The sequence below is a fragment of the Haliaeetus albicilla genome, chromosome 20, assembly GCF_947461875.1.
Source record: "Haliaeetus albicilla chromosome 20, bHalAlb1.1, whole genome shotgun sequence".
Classification (NCBI taxonomy): Eukaryota; Metazoa; Chordata; class Aves; order Accipitriformes; family Accipitridae; genus Haliaeetus; species Haliaeetus albicilla.
In genome coordinates, this window is record NC_091502.1 from 5,477,319 (window position 1) to 5,497,835 (window position 20,517).

General features: G+C 46.9%; 1 long non-coding RNA gene across 1 annotated transcript; it reads right to left on the bottom strand.

Moving 5' to 3' along the window:
- Nucleotides 1–1,457: 1,457 nt before the first annotated feature.
- Nucleotides 1,458–5,451, bottom strand: LOC138690144 (uncharacterized). Its single transcript, XR_011328945.1, has 2 exons — nucleotides 5,042–5,451; nucleotides 1,458–3,556 (listed from the first exon to the last, which is right to left on the bottom strand). It is a non-coding gene; the product is annotated as an uncharacterized lncRNA (long non-coding RNA).
- Nucleotides 5,452–20,517: the final 15,066 nt, after the last annotated feature.

Here is a 20,517-nt window from a genome sequence, read left to right on the forward strand (position 1 = left end):
TGGCAGTGACCTCATCACACCTGACAAATGTATCCAGCTAGTGAAGAACAATTCTTAGATTCCTTGTTGCCCAGAGGTTGGAGAAGGCTTTAGACTTTATGCTTCTGGGACAATTCAGATAATATTATAAGGGTAAGAAAGCTTAATTCCAGCTAAATCTTGATGTTGTCCTTCTGTTTGTTGCCATATCATGTGGACGGGTCCCCTGAATATTAGCAGCGCGTTATGGATGCAATGCCCACGTCAAGGATGCACGGCAATTGATATGACGGTGATGAGCTCCTTTCTGCAGAGCGGTGCAGAAAACTTCAGACAAGTCAGAAATCAGAGAGGCCTGAGAGTCCAGTCAAAGGTGCGCAGCCCGCTCAGCATCAGCCGTGGCATTCACTGCGCCTGAAGCTGTTTTTGAAGGAGAAGGGAATGCGTTTGGGTTTGGGGGTTGTTTTTATTGTCAAACTATGCTGGTAAAGGCTGGCTGGGGGAATCTGCGGGTTGCAAGCACAGCCAAGCAGAAACAGCACGCTCCTCAGCAGGGAAACCCAAGTTTGTTTTGCCGAAGGAAGAATGAGAGCCAACCGCTCCCATCGATGCAACTGCGAGGGTTCATGTAAACACGTATCAGAAGCATTCTCTAACTCCGGTCTCGGAGTTAGGCTCACCTACCTCTACGGCCCCATCGCACACCCGATAACCTCTGCTGTGGAGGGGGTTCATCTAGCAGCTCCATTTTGCCCCCAAAGTATAGTGTGTGGTGGTGCAAAACCAGCACTATTTCAGCAGCTGTGGTCGGTCTTACACAGTTGGTAATCATTAGAGGACCAGTTGAAGGCGAGGAGGCAAGTTTTAGCAAAACAGAGCTCGCTCTTCGTGCTTTTACCTATTTATGGACTAATCATGTTCTCTGCAACGCATTTTCTGTACTGTGCCTTCAGATTTGTGATAAATTGTGGCATGTGAGCACTAAATGGCAATGGAAAGTAGAGGTGGATGCGTTCTGTTGCATTAACTAGTTTAGCACTAGGCTGGACAAGATACATCACGTAAGGGAGATGGTATCGTAAGCAGTGAGAGAATTTAATTACAATGATGAATGTAATGCTATGATGGGGTTTAGATGTAGCCACAACATTAGCCACTTGTAGTGACTTCATTGCTTAGCAACCTCGGCACCAGGCAGCAAGACCCAAAATGCCTTTTTCTGCCCCTAAAGCAGGTATTGAACCTTAACCAGCTGCAGGGTGAGCCCAGGCATCCGACCGGTTCCACAACCCTTTTCTCGGGGAGCAGCTCCACTAAAGCCAAACGAGCCGGGTTTGCGGTTTGGACCCAGCTTTGTATGGTAACGAATGAAGTACACAATTAAGGAACCCATTTGGTATTTCTTTCCTTCTGGGACAAACCAAAGCGCTGGTGGCTTTGCTCCCAGGTTTTGCTATAAAGCGATTGCAGAAAGCTACTGAAGAGAAGCATTTTAATCAGATTAGAATAGATAAAGAGTATAACCCCTTGGTTATACAATTGAGCTTTCTAATCATATTAGACTTTAATACTGGCATCAGTGCCATATTGGAACAACAATCGCAAAAAGCTACAAGCATAAAATATTACAGATCCTTAAACATATTAGAAAATGTCATCCACAGAAGTTAAAAAAATGTTACCGTGTTTGGGGAAATGTGCCAGCTAAAAAAAAAACCAAAACACTCAGGAGCCTGAAGTCCTGTGTACACGTGCAGATTAAATGCAGCACAGCAGAGGCAACTTGACCTTTTTGTTTCTTACTTTTTGATTAATTAAATTGCTTTCCGAACAGCTACTTCTGCCACCACTAATACCCACCGCAGTCCTCATCCACCGAGGTGCAAAGTGCACTTCTTAGCTCTTTTTGCAATCAATTAAAGGGTCCCTCGTTGTGGGACATGGCAAGAGGTGGCTCCTCTTTCTTTACAGCTCAGGCAGCCCTGGAAAGAAAGAGCTTCAGTCTGTCACACCTCTGCCATTGCAGCCACTGCTCAGCATCCATCGGTGCTTAAAGCGGGAGAGGACTGGAGCCAAGAGCTGAAGGAAAGGAAAGGGGCTGTGAATGCACATCAAACGCTTGATTTAAGTGGCTCTGTCTTCTGGCATCTATGTGTTTCCACCGATTTGAGTTTCCTCCGTGATTCAGGTTTGTAAGTACAAAGGACCCCGCTTGGGAACGGTGGACTTGCTCTGAAATTCTGCCCGCGGCTGCAAGTCCTGCCAGTACGCCTCCGGGCTGCAGCAGCCTTGAATCACAGCAGGCGATCACGCCTGTCCCTCCTTGAGCGAAACGGCCAAGCAATAATTCAAAACCAAAGGTTTTCCTTTCTTCTTCCCTCCAGCTGGAGTCTCCTCTTCCCACAGGCAGGCTGGAGGAGCTACGCAATTTGTTTCGATTGAATAGAGTCAAGGGAGCAAAGACCTCGAATTTAAACCGCACGGTCCTTTCTGGCTGTGGTGCGAGTGCGGCTGGCAGCTTGGCACGGGGTGATGTCCACCAGCCCAGCTGGGATGGGAGCCACCACACCGCTGCAGCCCTCATCCAGGGGGTCCGGGTCACCCGTCCAGCTGTGATGGGTTCTCCTGTGCCCCAGGGCTGAAATTTTATTCTACTGAATATTCTGCACCCCACAGGGTGTTTCTCATCCTTAGACTAAATAGCATTTACCCCCAGATTTTTCTTCTCAAGCTTTCCATCATTTTTTCCGACCTTTTTGCATGTTCCCTGTCCCCCTGCCACGATGCTCGGCTGCTCCCCTACGACCCTTTAAGTGCTGTTTTTTCCAAGGCATCTTCCAGCCCACTAATGCTTCCTCCGGGCTCAGGGTCTCTCTGCATCATCCTCTGACAGGTACCACATGGTCCGCAGGGAGGCCTAAGGGGTATTTTGGGCTCTCCATCGCTGCCGACACCATTGGCAGCGCTGGGGATACAGCCTGGCACCGGGACAGCTGCTGGGTTTGCTGCTCCCCACCGTGGGGGGAAAAATCACGGCTGGGTCCCGGTGAGGTCCCCCACCTCCAGCACCCACCCCAGCACCCCACAGACCGGCGGTCCCAGGGCGGTGGGAGGGGACCGGTCTCTAACAGCCCCGAAAGTTTGGCTCTTTGTGTTTCTTTGTGATTGACGTCCTGGTAATTATGCACCTTATGAAGATATGCGATGTAATCATACTCTTCTAAAAATGCCTTGGATTAAAAGCTTTTCCTGGGTCTTTAGGTGATGGGCCTGCAATTACAGAAAATGAACTGCATTTTAGCTTTCCATTGAAATTAATAACAGTGGTTCTCCAGTTGACTCTGTGAGTAGTTAATGGAACAAACTGGATGCTTCACTACGATATGGGTTTTAAAGCTATTTGAGAGAAATTCTGTGTTTCAAATAGGAAAATAATTCACACGATGCAAAACCATTTTGTTCGCCTCTTTGTGAAATAATGGCTCTGTGTAGCTTCAAGATGTAACTGTTTATCGATAATGATTTCAATGTGCTCTTCCATCCCTCGCTGCACTTGGGGGGAATGACCTGCAGAGAACTTTGGAAAAAGAAAAACAAGCCAAGGAATTAATGATGCAGAAAAGCGTTCCAGCCTGGCCTGCGCAGCACGACTGGGTTTTACCATAAACCTTGAAAAAATAGATTCGCGTGAGTTCACGCAGGAGCAGAAGAGCAAATATTTCAAGACTTGTTGAATTTCAGTTACCCCATCTCCAACTCGGCTCAGTTCAACTACGATAATCGGCAAATTTGGGAGTGCTGCTGGTGGGCTGCAACTGATCTCGGGGCGAGAGCAGCCAGCCCCTCTCCTCCATCCCAGTTAACCTGCCCCATAGGCAGGGACACAAATAGCAGACGTGTCTTCTGCTGCATCTGCCTCCTCTCATAGCTCCTCGCCCGCCGTGCAGAGGTGCGTCTAGGGCATCACCCTCCGGGGGAGCAAAAAGGCGAGTGGTCCCTCTTTCCCCAGTGCCTTTTGCACATGAACTGGGCTGAGACCGGACCAGGATCCAACTCTGCACCTCCCACGGTGAAACCAGTCCCTCTGCTCCCCTGCACCGGCCACGGTGGTTTTGGACCCTCTGCCTTATTCCTCTGCGGACACCATTTCGGCGCCCACATTTTAATCTACCATCCAGTGAAAACCTTTGCACTGTGAAGCTAAAGCAGAGCGGGCACCGAGTGCTGCCAGCAGCCTGGCACCAGGGCTGGCTCCCGGGTCCCAGTTCATTTAGCAAGGCAGAAAAGACCCCGAGAACACCCCCCTCCTGCCCAAAAAGTCCGCGCCCCGGGCCGTGCCCGTGGGGTGCAGGGTCAGTCCTCGCCCCCCCACGCTGCTCGTGTTCCAGCGGTGCCAGTTTTACTGCCTTTCCCCTGGACGATAGCATCATCTATGCCAGTTTCGGTACTTTCTCTGGCATCAAAAATAGTTGTCTTTTCAGAGTGTCTTTCTCAGCCGGCCAGAGCAACCTGAACTGCAATCTAAAGAAACTGTATTTCGCAGGAACTTATTGAACAAAACACTTGCTCCTTTTTTTTTTTTCCTCTCCGAAAGCATCTGCCAGAAATCTAGTGAGACCTCAACCATAGCAAAATATTTTTCATCAGCTGAGTCTCCTGGGACTCACCCACTCACAGGAAAATATTCCCTCAGTCAATAGCCCTGTACGTGAACCTGTACGGCAGCGACCACCCCAGGAACCCTCTCGGAGGTTGGGTGGGACCGATTTCCAAAAACACGCTCCGAAACCCTGGGCCTGGGCCCAGAGCCACTTGCGCCAGCAGCGCTTGCACAAGGACGGGTTTCATCCTGCTTCCCAGCCAGATTGGATGTGGTCAGGAATGAGGGTGCGTGATCAATCAGAACCTCGGGACAGGGAAATTGTAGGTAACTTTCTAGCATATTTTATAGATAATGTATTTTTATGACCTATCTATTATGTTTTACCCATATATTATAGTTATCCATCTAACTAACTGTAAACTACCTGTATGGTATAGGTAACAAATTATAGACAATTACCTCAAAGTTTGCAGCCTTTTGGGTGGCCCAGCATGGGCAAGACTGAATTTCACTTGTTTGTTCTTCTTCCAGACCCGCAGCTCCTCGAGGCACGGCTCTGCTTCCTTACACAGCTGTGAATCAGTCTTAGCTAGGTTAAAAAAAAAAAATGCTCATTTTTCCTTTGCTTCTTTCACTCCTAATTTGCCTTCCCCTCACTTTTTAAATAATCTATACCTTTCCCAAAGTACCAAGACCTGGGAAGGACTGATCTCGCCACCCTGGACCAGAATTGCTGCTGCAAGCTACAGCCAGGACCGGTGGTTCAACCCCAGGGCAGGCTTTGAGGGCACCCATCAGCTATGCTTCTGTCTACATGTATTTCATTTTATTTCTGTGGCTTGTTATTTTTCTTGGCAAGGAAGGTACAGGGAGGGATTTTTTTTTGATCAGGAGCGGAGTCAATTGAGAAGCATCACAGAAACGTCTTTCAGCAGATGGCTGCTGCTGCACACCCATATTTCACGAGGCAGAAGAAAACTAGCACCAATTTAACGAAGTCTAATGCATTTGTCTGCTTTGAGAAAACCCTTTGGTTATTGCTAGAATTAGTTCATTCTCTCAGCAAATAGATCAACATCAACTAAGATGTGAGGCTCGCGGCTCATTCTTCAGTTATTATTTAAAAAATGAACAGCCAGATGGACATCTTCCTTGGTTTAGGGTAAATATTTTATCAGCCGCATCCTTCAGACACTGCTCTCCCATTCACAGAAAAGAATAAGGAGCTGCTCACCTGGGCTTGCAAGTGTTTTTTTTATCAATTGTATGGGTTGCAATGCTGAAATGAAAAACCTGTCGACTTTGCACGAGGGTGGAAGGCTGAACACAGAGATGCATCTTTGCAATGCAAATTTCCCCTTCATTTAGCGTGATTTTTTGTTATCAAAGAGATAAAAGCTAAGCAGGGAGCAAGGAGCAAAGCTGGCATGTTGTGACAGACACTTGTGAACAACAGATAAAATGTGCTGTTTCCAGCCTCAGCCGGGTGTGTCTGACTGTCACTCGGTGAGTCTCTGGGAGCCTTGAGTATCAGATATTTTAATTATAAATGCTCAATCAAGTCAATATATTTCTCAGTACAGGAGCAGCAGCAGGTAAAAAGGATTTTCTTAAAATTCAGTATTGTGCAGTGACATCCCCAGAATTGAAAAATAAGACAAGCACAACTTTAAAGAAAAAAAAAGATTTAAAACTCATATGTACGAAACAGGAACAGCAAAATAGACCTCTGGGGAGACTGCAGGTAAGCTTCAGCCCAAACTTGGAAAGAAACATAAGCTTGGGAAGTCTGGAAAGACTCAGGTATGTGTAACTACGTTGTACTTTCATATCTTGAAGTAAAACACGGCTGTAGCTATGCGAACGTGGAGCTACCTGGGACCTTCACGAAGGAGGAGAATTTCACAGGACGGGCGTCTCTCCCACCGACGGTCTGGATGTGAGGCATGAGGATAGAGATGCTCTGCCCAGGCACAGATTATCTGTCATGTTGATACCTGATGTTTATACCAGAGAGCTTGGGCTCCCTTTCTCCTTAATGGAGAGAAATTGGCACTTTTAGGTGCTGTTCATCTCATCCTAATGTAGTTGTCTGAAATAAATCAGATGACTCACACTGTGGGCATAGCTTTTTTTTTTTCCCCTGTCTTGAAAGGGAGCTGGGATGAGCAGGCGAGGTACTGACTTTTGCACAATAGTGTCTGAAGGGAGGTGAGATGAATCCTACCATAGACAGGAGGAGGAGTTTTCCAGATAAATCAGATGTGAAGCCCCTGGGAGAGGCCGAGTCAAGAAAAATTAAGCAATGAAGATTTGAGCTCCGCTCCCGGGACGCAGGCGGCATCAGACAACGTTAAGCACATATGGTAAAACATAAAGATGGGGTGCCCAAGGGAGTCCCAAGGGTTGGGGTACTCGGGGAGGTCCACGCTGGGGGGGCCATCGCCTCAAGCCATCTCCTGTAAGGTGCTCCTGGGTCGGAAACGATGCATCTCAGACAAAACCCAGCTCAAAGCTTGAGGTCTGGGGGCTGTCAGGGAAACGCGACCTCTTTAGGGGTAACATTGGGTAACTCGGGAATGAGCCACCCCCCCCCAAAACCTGCGCCCTTGCTGGCTGTCGGCTGCAGGGAGCTGGGCAGCAATGCCAGCTGGTTTTAGGGCCCCCCCGCCTCGGGGTCCCCAATTTTGCAGAGGGAATATGTCCATCCAGCTCATTGTGGGGAGGGCCCATCTCAGCCAACTTCACCCACCCAGAGGCTGAGCATCTCCTCTTATCGTGCCTCCACGAGCAGCAGGGAGGTCGGGAAGGTGATTCCTCCGCATACTTAGACATTTGCCAGCCCTGGAGGCTTTCGTGCCCCCTAACCCATGAGGGGGTTAGCTGAGGGCCCCCCTGCGTGGCTAAACCTGAGTGAGGGGGTCCCACCATCACAACCGAGCGGCAGCGCCGGGACGTGGACTTAAAGGGTGGACGTTTACATCAGGCGTAAGCAGTGGCTGATTTTAATGACGAGTTTAAAATAATGCATTGTTTTGATGATCGTGTTAACTCGTGGTCTCTCAAAGGTGCGTGTTGCCTGATACACCTAAACTGAAGAAATATCAGCTCCTACCTTGGAGATATCCAAAACCCCTCTGGACACGGTCTTGGGCAACCAGCTAAAGGTGGCCCTGCTTACACAGGGGGTTGGACCAAATGACTTCCAGAGGTGCCTTCCCACCACAACCCCTTTGTGATTCGGTGAAATCTAGAACTAATGTAAAAATAATACAGAAATTAAGAATGTTCTCAGCGCTTTCCAGCAGAAAGGGGGTGCCCGCAGGGTCATCCCCCTCCTACCTGGCTGAACAGGAGCTCCTCACCTCCACCACTGTTCACCAGCAAGACCAGTACGAAGCCCCTCTCCCCTCCCAGTCTGCCCCTGCTCCCCCACCACACGATGGGGACGTGGCCACGGTGCCGGGCATCCCTCCATAGTCACCCCACGGCAGCCAGCCTCCCGTCTTACTGCTTCTGCTTGGGTTTTCTTATACGCTACGTACACACTGGAGAGATATGGACAGCGAAACCTCGTTCCCTTCCTTCCCTTCCATTGCTCCGCGTCTCCGCACCCGGAGGGGAAGAGTATGCCGATGTTGGTTAGATACAAAAGTAAAAAGAAAGAAAAGGAGAGGAAGGCAAAGTAATTCTTCCCTGATGGAAAGCTCTCCTGTTTGTTCAGATCATTACCGTATCAGCAAACCCACATAAAAGTACCGTTAATGTTAATACTTTCCCAAGACTAATTAGGTTTAAATTGGGTAGAAAATGTTGTGCAAATAACTAGTCCTGCATAAAATCCTCAGTGAAGTTTAAACAGAAGTGGCAGAAAACAGGGAAAATAGTTTTTATTAATGCATTTACACCTTCTTAGAATTTCCCTGAATTGTGTTTTACCTTGGCTATAAAAATGAAAACATTTAAATTTCTTTAAAATTACATTTGACTTAATTACAGCCAATCCCTAATACCAGCAAACAACCCATTTTGCCTACTTCCCAGCATAAATAGCCACCAGCCTCATCATTTCATAAAGAGTTGTTTTTCTACATGATGTTCTCTATGTGCAGAATGTTAATAGCTACTATAGCTGAATATGAATAGGCTTTGTAGCTCCACTTGAAATATAGAAAAATGGCCCAGACATTAAAAAAGATAAAAGGGAAAAGGGCAGTAATGAATTTAGAGGAAAATGAACATTAATGGTACTAGCATTACCTCATGTTCCACATAACAAATTATTGGAAATCTGTCAAGCACACCAAATTATCTACTCATCTGCTGTTGTGGGGCCCTTTGGAGCCATCCAAAACCAGCAAAAGCAAGACAATTTAAGCTAATTTTACTATTTATAACAATAGAACAGACCATTAAGATAAATTAATGTCATTATCAAGTTTCTATGAAAATGACAAATACCGCTATTTCAAGCAGCTTTAGAAGCTGTTGACTATAATGAAATCTGCTGTACAGGTACTAAAAAGAAACACTCCAAGTAATTATTTTCTAGTAGCTTGTTTGTTTCCTTCACATTCATTTACTTTCACCACAATTAGTTCTGTACACAATATATGGTAACTAAACAGTCAACACTACGCAGCATTAGGACTAATTGGGCAATTACGATGCAGTTTTCAGCCTTTTAGGTCCTAAAGAGAGCCAGGAGTAAACATTTTAGAGGCAACAATAGCAGCACCGCATCGATTTGCGGGGTTGGAGTTTGAAGGAATACAAAGCAATGCGGGAAATAAAGCCAGGTAAAATGCTTTACACAAAACAGCCCGAAATGAGATGGTTTATTAAATGATCTAATTGCTGAGACTGGACACAGCCGACAGAAGCCAGCCGGGGTTAGGATTTTGGAGCAGGCGGGCTCCCGGGTCGGCAGCGATGGGTGCATCCATCTAACCAACAGCCACTGTGACACCAAGCAGGGCTGGGAAAAAGTGCGTGCTGGAAAGATTTATGCATATTCTTTCATAACTTCCTCGGCGTCGTACTCCAGGGGTTTCACAGGTACCGTCCCATCCCTTCCTGACTCCCAGCACTGCTGTGTCAGACAACAAATTATGCAAAAAAAATCTTTTCTTACTGCCAGTCTTGACTTTTCGCTTTGGAGGATAAAGAAAATGGAAGCTCCTCATCCCTCCTTCTCTCTACCACTCATGATTTAGTAGACGAGGCCGGGAAAAATACACACGTACTGCAAACGCGGCAGGGATGTGGCTCGATATGTGAGTAAATTCCAGCCAGAGCGTCGATGTTCAGCTGCATTAACCAAGCATGATGGAGGTGGCCGTGGAAAGCTAGGTGGAGATGTCACGCTTCCCAAGGCCAGCCTGGAGGCTTTTTTCTCCCTGCAGCTCGCTCACTTGGAGGGCAAGAGGAGGACGAGGGAGCTTAGCATCACTCTTTGAACTCCTTTTTGCCTTCCCCATTTCTGTAGCTGCCAAGCTTTTATCCGCTCCATGTATGCCATTTCGTGCCAGCGACATAATGAAATAATTTGCATATTTGCACATAATTTCCACGCAACTGTCTCCAACTTTAAATCTGTACGGCTGGGGTGTGGGGGCGAGCGTGGGATGCAGGGGAAGCAGCAAAAGTCCTGCATCCCTGCCCGGGGACACACGAGTTGGGCTGGGAGCCTCCTCCTTGCCTGGAACACAGCTGAGGCTCCCCAAATTGCTGGGATGGAAGCCACAATCCTCCCACCCGGCTCCCTGCCGCAAGGGTAATGCTCTGCAGAGCGGAGGACGGACCGTGCGCGGGGACGACCCACGCTGGTGAAGTCCCAAGGACCTGGGGACGGGGCAAGGTGGTCTCCAGCCCAGGGACTGGTGAGGAAGGTACCAAACCCAGCCGCTGCCTCAAAGACCCCTCCTTCCTCCTCTTCCTCCTGGCCAGGCCCTGTCCTGCACCCGGTGATGCCACCATGGCACGGCGGTATCTTAGACTGGGTGCTGATCGGTTCTGTGCTAACGATAATGAAAGGCAGTTAGTCTCTAAAAGCATTATCACAACATTCATTGCATTTATGACATTTTATTAGTACTATCAGTCAGGGATTTTATGAAGCAGAGATTTGCTTTTTCCTTAATTAGACATTTATGAGAGAATATCAAACCTGACAATCCATTTAGGAATTTATTACAGAATAAAGAGACTCCAGCTGAAATTCAGCTTTGGTTTATACGCCTGGTTTCGCACTGAATTTAACAGGAGCTGCATCTATTTGCGCCAGCGCATATTTGGCTCAACGTCCTTGCGACAGACTATGCATCCATCAATTTAGGGAAGGCTGAACCATCCGCCCGGCTTCCAGCAGCTGGAGATGCTCAGGCTGCGTGGGGATGCACAGGCAAGAGCAAAGGTCCCGTAAGCTCTTGCACCAGAATGATTTTTAATGGGTTTTTACAGCAACCTCCTAAGTGAGTCATACACCGTAAGCTGGACTTCTCAGTCTGCCAAGCCCTACAAAGAAAAGGCTTTTGAATCTTGGAGCCAGATGCGGAGCGGTAGGGCAGCGGGCCTGTGTCCAAGGAGGGATGAGGAATTCAGGAGAAAAGTTGGGAAATATGTCCCTTCTGTGCCTAAAAGGTTCTTTTGGTCCCTGAATATCCAACCAGGGCTGAAAGGGCTATTTTAACTGTGCACATTGATGACCCTAACACTGTATCCACTTCTGGCCTCTGCAGTTTTGGAAGGTGCTCAGTATTTAAGAAGTTACCAAAAAAACGCCATATCAACACTTGGAGAAAACGCTGCTGTGCAAAACCTGAAGAGCTTATGAAGGATGTTTAGAGCTGACCTCGCTACAGTTTGTATGAATTTGTTCAGAGGCAAAACAAGGGTTGCAAAGGGACTGTGTGATATAGAGGAGAAAGTCACAGCAAGAACTAAGGAATGAAGCTGCAGCCACCCAAATTCAGCTTGGAAGCGGAGCAGACCTCCACCGGCTGCTTAACCATTAACTCTCAGTGCCAAAGGCAATAGCTATGGCCAGCTGAAGGCTGGATGCCTGTATTCCCACACAAGTAATTGGGCTCCAGACAGAGGTAAGCAAATTAAATGTAATAGCCTGTGATAGGCAGGCAGTCTGCCCAGGTGATTTGAGGTTCTCTTCTGACCTTAAATACTACGAATTTATGAGAAGGATCTGCAGGCTGAAGAGCTAGGTCAGCGGGGAGCTCACCTGGGCAGGCACGTAAGATACACGCCAAAAAGGACTGTGATGGAGAAAACGCTTAAAAAGCACAACTATGGTGGCTTTCCTGATTTTTCCAGACCTGTAGCTCTGTAAATAAAATATACCCTAGGAAACTTCTGAGAAACCGGGATTTTTTTGTGCGGTCCTCTGCCTGCACAGGAGTGTGGTGCGAGCAGGAAGGGAAAGATTTATCACGGGGAGCCAGTTACATCCTTAAATACCAACCCTTCTCATTCCACTATAAACAGATGAAACCCCGTGGATATCCATACTCGTCTTTGATAAAGACAGCTCAAGGTCAGCTCCAGCTTTGGCAGTCAGGGACGCTGCACCCACCCTGGGTGCAGAACAGCAGACTCAGCCAGAAAGCGTCAGCCGCTCGCTGGGCGTCCAGCCCCACGTCTAGCACCTCCGCTGTTCTGCCGCGGGCCTGGCTGCCGGTGTTTCCTCGATGGATGCTGTTCAGCATTTACTTTGTGTAATAGTGATAAAAATTAATGCTATTTTTGCAAGAAGAGAGCCAAGTAGGGAAAGAAATGCGCTTTTTACAACCTTCATCCTGCCTCTTGCTAAAACTGCTTTTTTCTGTGTATGTGTGTTAAGGAAAGAGATAAACACACACACAGACAGAGGAAAAGCTGCAGGCACGCTGGTGAGGGTACAGAGAAAGGGAGAACTGAGCTTTTTCCCATTTCATCATGGTTTAGGCAAGTCCTCCTGCCCCTGCCTGTGCAACCCCCAAAAAGCCCCAGTTCACCCAGCTGGTCCCTCTGGCATGGCATACAGCACAAAAAAATCACGATCAGATTTCCTGTCAATCAAGCTGATGCTTTACAACAGATCTCGGCCTGACTAACCCAGAAAACAACGTGGTCACTGGTTTAGGTTGTTCTGGACTTTTCAGAGTTTGGGTTTAAGTTTTCCTTCTACACCCCAGAAGCACAACCTGGGTAGTGATGAAGAAATCCCCTCCTCTCACCCCCGTGAGTATTTTTCCTTTCCCCCTGCTTACAGAGAGAGTGCAAAGCCCTGATGTAAGCATGCTAAGATCAGAGCAACGAGACTGTCTTAAAAGTCGGCGAGCAGCCTGGCACAAAGCACTCCGAGGCGTGGGCTAGCACAGTAATTTAAGCAGCAGCAAACCAGAATCCAAAGCGATCAACGTGCAGCTTACTGAAAATGGAAGTTTGTAAGCACAGAGACAATACGTTAGCGTACTAGCAAACCAAACGCCACCAAACCGATCCCATTACATAGTTATTGTCAGACGAATTTCATCAAATCTCTCCATTTTAAGAAACAGATGGATTTTCAAGGACTTTTCCACTCAAAGAGGGCAGACGGCAGGAACCTGGTTCAGAGCTGACAAGCAGCTCGCTGCAGTGCTCAGCAACCTGCAGACACGCTGCTAATAGCTGCTTATTACATCTTTCTCCAGGCTGGATGCAGACACAGCCTCTTTCCCAGGAAAACGATCCACAGCACAGGGTGTGCCAGGTTGTACTAATGGAAGAGCTGTAGCCTCCTTAATTCTCTCTGAGCTTCTCTCTTTCCCCCAGGAGAAATCCACCACCATTCCCTTCTGAAGACAGACAAAAGTGTGTTCCCTTCCATAGCATAGAGTCTATATGAGGGACACAACTACCTGTACGTGGGAGAGTCTCAGACATCAGGAGCGGCCGCTGACCCTTCTGTCCCCATCCACAGCCACCTGAAACATTTCTGCAATAGCTCAGTGACACCGCCGTGGTACTGAGGCACGTTTCTTGGTATTGCACCATTGCAACGTCAACGCCGACACCGAGAGTATTACCACCGGGCAGCAGATCATGAATACCTGCCAACGCATGGGCATCATCAGAGCGATGGTGGGGTAGTGCTGCGTGAGGGATCCTGGTGTCTGGATATGGGTTATGTGGTAGGACCATGGGGGACACGGAAGGCATAGAGTCTGGTTCTTGGGCTGTATGCATTTCAAATGTATTTGTATCGTATACATGTCTACATAGCCACTAACAAGACAGTCAATCCGTATTTCCTCCCAACTCCATCTTCAGCATTTGCTTCTGCTTCTAGTCTGTCCACCAGTTGTGCCAGCACAGTCATTTATGCAACACAGGGTGACCAGGACCACTGTACTTATTCGGATGAAAAATAACTCACCTTTTTGCCAAGTCATTTTTCAGCTGTTTGACTCGGCAGTCACAAAACTGCTCATGCCAGTCCAGCACAGGTGGTAGCATGGTGGGTGGGAATGAAAGGACAGGGAAAGGAGAGGAGAGCAGTGGCTGATGGAGAACTGTCTCCACATGAGGCTGTGGCTTTGTGGTGGGCAGCAGAGCATCTCTGCCCCTCGCTTCTGCAGTGCATTCCTTTGCCCACCTGGTACTGCGTTACATCTTGGCTCTGGAGCAACCGTTTTGCAGCCACATTGTGAAATGAGTCGAGGCTCTTGGCCTCACCTCTAAAAAAAACCTGCAGAATACTTATTTTTAAACCAGATCAGTTTTTCAGTCACAATTCACAGCACGGACGTAGTTCCTGCACATTTCAATGGGTGGTATGACACAGCATAGGCTGGAACAAGAGAAATGCAATTTACAGCAGCTGCTGAGTCTGCTTCATACAGTAACACCATTGAGCAGCGCAAGTCAGGACCAAAGTGGGATGTCTGTGTCCACAAAAGACTTAACAATTTTCAGCTCCTCCCTTTTAAGCTTAGCTAGAGCAATCTGTTGAACAGCTAATGACGCAAGACTTCTTAAAGGAGTATAGGTTTCTTTTAAGATTGATATGATAAAGACAAAGGAAGTATGCAACGTACATTGTCACACTTTCCTCTGTGATGAAAACTGAAGAGATGAACATGGAATATAAACTGTTTTGTGATGTTGTGGTCCATGACCTTTGTCTCCAAAATTATGCTCTATAAATAAATAATAAACCAAGTGCTGTCAATTAAATTCTGAGAATGAACACTTTATTTGAAGAACACAAGGAATACTTATATAGGTATTTTTAAGCCCTGAGACTACAGGTCTTTGAAGCCTAAGCAAAGCTTTGAGTTCCGAGGAAAGCGGTGGCCCCCCAGGGAAGAATAAGATGGGGGTGAACACAGCATACAGCTGCTCAAGTCTGGCTCAGGACCTTGCACTGAGCCCCACAGAGTTATTACCAAGGCGGGTGTACAGGGAGCAGTGAGAGAATCAGAGAACTGAAACTCTTTCCCCAGTGGGCCTATCTGCTCACACTGCTGTGCCCTTCCAGGTGAGAAATAAATCACTTTCTCTATTACCAGGTGTACCAGGGTGATGAACTGCACCCCGGAGCCCCAGTTCCACCTGGGGAGCTCACTGCACTCTCCAGCCAGAGCAGTTCATACATCACCTCTGCTGCTGGCCTGAAGGACACAGGCAAGTCATGACTAAATCATGAAATGGCAGCTTGAATTAAACAGTGATTCACTTTTTTACAGCCCATTAATAGCAAACCGTCTCTAATTACAATAATCTGTGGTAATAAATGCCAATTAATATCAGATTTGTCTGGGAGAAAGATAATTTGCTATCTAAAATGAGGGACAAGAAATGATTTTGTACGCAGGTGCTGCTCAAAGACATGATTTGGGTTGCACATGGGGATCACCGCAGAAGGTTAGACCAACTCTATCTTTGGCCAGCACAGTTACAGGAGAACATGACAAATAAAATATCCAGAGTTGCAGCTGCTGTGGATGGAGGTTTGGGACTTTGCACTGACTACTGGAAAACATGATTTAAAACCTGGGTCAGGTTTCTTAGGGCCTTCTCCAGTCAGGGGCTGAAGCTCTGCAAGGACTGAGATTCCCTGACTGCCTGGGGGAAAACCCTGGCTCTGTGGAGCATCTTTTCATCCAAAGAGTTGCCTCAGATATTTCATTTCCCACTTGTTTGCATCTTACCTCCAGGTACAATGAGGTCAGTAGGAGCTTTGTTTCACCCACTTTCATAAGTACTTTTTCCACTGTGCACAAGGAACTTTGTGCTGTTACTTTTTTTTTTTCCTTCCTCTTTTTTTCCAGAAAGCCCTCACTCGGATCCCTCATGAAGGCTTTTACAGAAATGGAGCTGTCACAAAAGATCTTCCTATGAGGATTAATAACTAATCTAAAGTGGTTAAAAGATGTGAAACAAAAGGTGGAAAAGATGAGGCAGTTTTTCACAATGAAGGAAATAACCACTGGGGAGCTGTGCTGGCCAACATTTTCATAAGTTATTTGGACAAGGGGTGAATAGCAAGGTGACAAAGTTTGCTGATGTTGCAAAATTGTCAGGGAGTAACGATGACAACTGGCTACGAAGAGCTGCAGATGGATTTTATGCTGTGGAGTGACTTTGAGGATAAAATGGAAGATGAAATCCAACATTGACAAATGCTAAGTAATGTGCATGGAGGGGAAAACAATCCTAAATATGTATGCTCAGTGAAGGGCTTTAAATTAGCTATTATCACCAGGGAAGAGATCTTTGAATAGCTCTCTGAAATGCCAGCTCATTACTCAGAGGTGGTCGAGAAGGTAAATATGATGTCAGGCATTATTAGGAAAAGAACAGAGAGCAAAACAGAAAACACTATTATGCCATCATATGGATGTTATGTATGCATACTGTATACAGTTCTGGTCTCCCTACCTTAAAAGCATGTGTTAGAGCTGACAGACAATGAGATAAGGATACTAATGGTGTGGAATGACTTCTGTGGGAAGTGACCGCAGATATGAGGACAATGAAGTTTACAAAAAGAATGAAGATGGTGATGTGTTATGAATGACATTGAGAAAACAAAAGAGAATGACTATTTTCTATTTCTCAAAGAATAGTAAGTTTTAAAAGAAACAGAAAAGCCCTATTTTACTTAAATTTTGAAAATTGTTGTCACAAGAGATGAGCTACATAAAGGCACAGATGAGTTATAAAAAGGATTAGACACAAATGGCATAAGAAAAAATCAAGTGCAATTACAAAGATGGCAATGCAACCTCTGTCTCAAGAAAATGGAAATATGTTTCCCCAAGTATCTAGGCAGGAATGGCTATATAAGTATAAACATGTACATGAATGCACACAAACACAACTACTCCTAAGCCAGAAGGGTACGCCACCATGGAAGAATCTCTACTTACTCTGCCTGTGCATCCTTCTGTAAGCATCCATCACCAGTCACTGTCAGGGGCCTGTCTCTCCCTTCCTTTTAAGATCACTGTCGCAGATGTCAAGCACTGTTCTCTGCCCTCAGGTCTCTGACTGGCATCAATTCTTCACATACAACTGGTACCTGGCACTGGGACACTGGCAGCTGGCTTGAGCATTCGGAAAGAGAAGGTGCATTTGTACGTGACCATCTCTGTTCACAGAACAGCATCTGCATGTAAATAAGAAAGGCACAGGAAAAAAGTAATCCACAGTTTACACTGCTGATTACTCTGCCAGAAGAAAACTAAATTGTAAAATCCTGAAATCTACTGGGACCTGACAGGTAAGAACACTGTTTTTCTGTCCTCATATTAAGATTGGGAATGTTGTGTGACAAAATTAAGTTAATAAATACCATGCTTATGGAGGAGCTTGGACCATAAGATCTAGCAAACATCAGGAAGGTCCAAGTTTCCTTGGACCTGCAAGGGCAGGATTGGTGCTTGGAATCAAATGTTTTAATGTATGTCACACTCCTTAGCCTGTGTTATAACTAAAGTGAGGGTCCTGTTGCTATCTTTTCCTTTTATGATGCAAAATAAACCTTGTGACTGACAGCAGGCGCAGGCTGGCAGGAAAAACACATAAGACTGCTCTAATGACACTGCACGTTCATTCCTTTCTCGTGATTTAATGGACAGGTCTGGAAAAGGTGAACATATAAAGGACACCACATTTCCAAATTGTGGAGAAACGAACAATACATTGGGAAGCAAACTTAAGCATTATTTCTCTTCTAATCAGTATCTTTGGCAGGTTGACCCTGGCTGGATGCCAGGCGTCCACCAAAGCTGCTCCATCACTCCCCTCCTCAGCTGGGCAGGGGAGAGAAAATACAACAAAAGGCTCGTGGATCAAGACAAAGACAGGGAGAGATCACTCAGCAATTACTGCCACAAGCAAAACAGACTCAACTTGGGGAAAAATTGATTTAATTTATTACCAGTCAAATTAGAGTAGGATAATGAGAAAATAAAACCAAATCTTAAGACACCTTCCCCCCCACCCCTCCCTCCTTCCTGGCTCAACTCCACTTCTAATTTTCTACACCTCCTCCCTCCGGCAGCACAGGGGGATGGGGAATGGGGGTTGGGGTCAGTTCATCACATGTTGCCTCTGCCGCTCCTTCCTCCTCAGGGGGAGGACTCATCACACACTTCTCCTGCTCCACCGTGGGGTCCCTCCCACGGGAGACAGTCCTCCATGAACTTCGCCAACGTGGGTCCTTCCCATGGGCTGCAGTTCTTCACGAACTGCTCCAGCATGGGTCCCCTCCCCGGGCTGCAGTCCTTCAGGCACAGACTGCTCCAGCGTGGGTCCCCCACGGGGTCACAAGTCCTGCCAGAAAACCTGCTCCAGCGTGGGCTCCTCTCTCCACAGATCCGCAGGTCCTGCCTGGAGCCTGCTCTAGTGCAGGGTTCCCATGGGGTCCCAGCCTCCTTCGGGCATCCCCCTGCTCCCCCGTGGACCTCCCTGGGCTGCAGGGGGACAGCCTGCCTCACCGTGGTCTTCCCCAGGGGCTGCAGGGGAACCTCTGCTCCGGTGCCTGGAGCATCTCCTCCCCTCCTTCTGCACTGACCTGGGGGTCTGCGGGGTTGGTTCTCTCACATCTCACTCCTCTCTCCGGCTGCAATTGCACATTTTTCTCCCCTTCTTAAACATGTTGTCCCAGAGGCACTACCACTCTTGCTGATGGACTCAGCCTTGACCAGCAGTGGGTCCGTCTTGGAGCTGCCTGGCATTGGCTCTGTCGGACACAGGGGAAGCTTCCAGCAGCTTCTCACAGAAGCCACCCCTGTAGCCCCCCCACTACCAAAACCTGGCCACACAAACCCAATACAGTATCATGAAGCATATTACAAATTAACCACTTTCCCCTGATATTTACTGTATTAAGTAGCTCTAGGCTGAGCCCCTATCAGGGTGGACAGTGCCATCTGCATTTAGAAAATTGCCTATACACTTATTAAAGTGAGATTCACCCATTAATTAATCCTGTCAGCATTTTCCCTAGAAACTCTCATTAGCACATTGAGCTAATTATGACAACTAGCAGGACCGGGGGCGGGGAGTGTATGTGCAGGGTGGGGAGGAGGGAAGGTTATTCTAATTTAATAATGGAAAGGATACCTCACTCTTACATTTATACCAAAATCAAATGGACAAAGTCAGAATAACTTTGGAATGAGATAAACCTACCATTTTATTTTCATTCCATATTGGAATCTTCACTGCAGGAAGAAAAATATATTCCAAACATGACAGAAATCTTCTGAGGCTAATAAACCAGAAGGAACAAGACATTCTTCTAGTTACCCATTCCTAGATAACTCTAATGTTAAGTGTATTTTGACCTAGGAAAAGGAAACTGCTACTACTCAGTTCCTTTTCTACAGCTCTCCTTGCTCAGGATATTTTCCTACTTGCTTGTATCACAGCACTACCTGGACACCCTGGCTGGACAGGAGGACTCGGATGCACCACAAAGTTATCTTAACCTGCCCAGTTTCTTCAGTGAGGTGAGCCAGAGGTCAGTGTGCTAAGCTCTTGGTGTGACAAACCCAATCAACTACATTAACTTGAATCTTTTTCATTGATGCTTACATTAAAAGATTTTCCCACAGGTGTGTAGTCAGGGACTATGACCCAGTTGACGGACACTCCTTTTTTATGCCATGATAGCCCTATCCCCATGATGAACCTCACTGTATGAGCATCAAGTGAAATGCAGTGAAAACTCCTCAGGGAGCCTGCTGGCTAACCTGACAAGATAACAGGTGGGAGGGGAAAATGGCAGCGTAGAGAAATGAAATGACTTTTAAAGGTCTTAGGGTAGAAGGAGGCAAATACTAAATCCCGAAGTCTTAACTCCTCATTGAGTCACCTTGCCAGCAGAGTTGCATACAGTAAGCATCTTACAAACTTTTCCTTTCTTTACAAGTTCACCATATGTTGCACATTGATACAAAGGAAAAAGTATTATTTTAACATCTCTCTTCCTTCATCACACACTTGTAGCATAACTGCAAATACAGCCGTTGCTGCCAACACTGCCCACTTTTCCACATGGGCAGTCCTCCACCCAAAAAATGGGAGCAGTCAGGGAGGGGAATGGCAATAGTCAGGTCACGCACAGTGACATACAGCTGGCAGATGAGCACATTATCCAGCTGACAACACCAGGACACACATGGCATGAATACCACAGCAACACCAACACACGTAGGCTTACCAGAGTCACATAGGAAAGAGGGTGGGATCTGAAGACACATGGTGAAAGTGAATATTGGGAACGTCTTAGAGACCCAACTGCAAGGATTGATGTGTGTGCTGAAAACTAGGTCAAGCTCCACAGGCCTGCATCCTCCAGGTAGGGGAATCAACTGCTGCTGGTCATACTGCTCCTACATATCTTACACAACTATCAAAATGGAGCATCTTCTCTTCTCGAG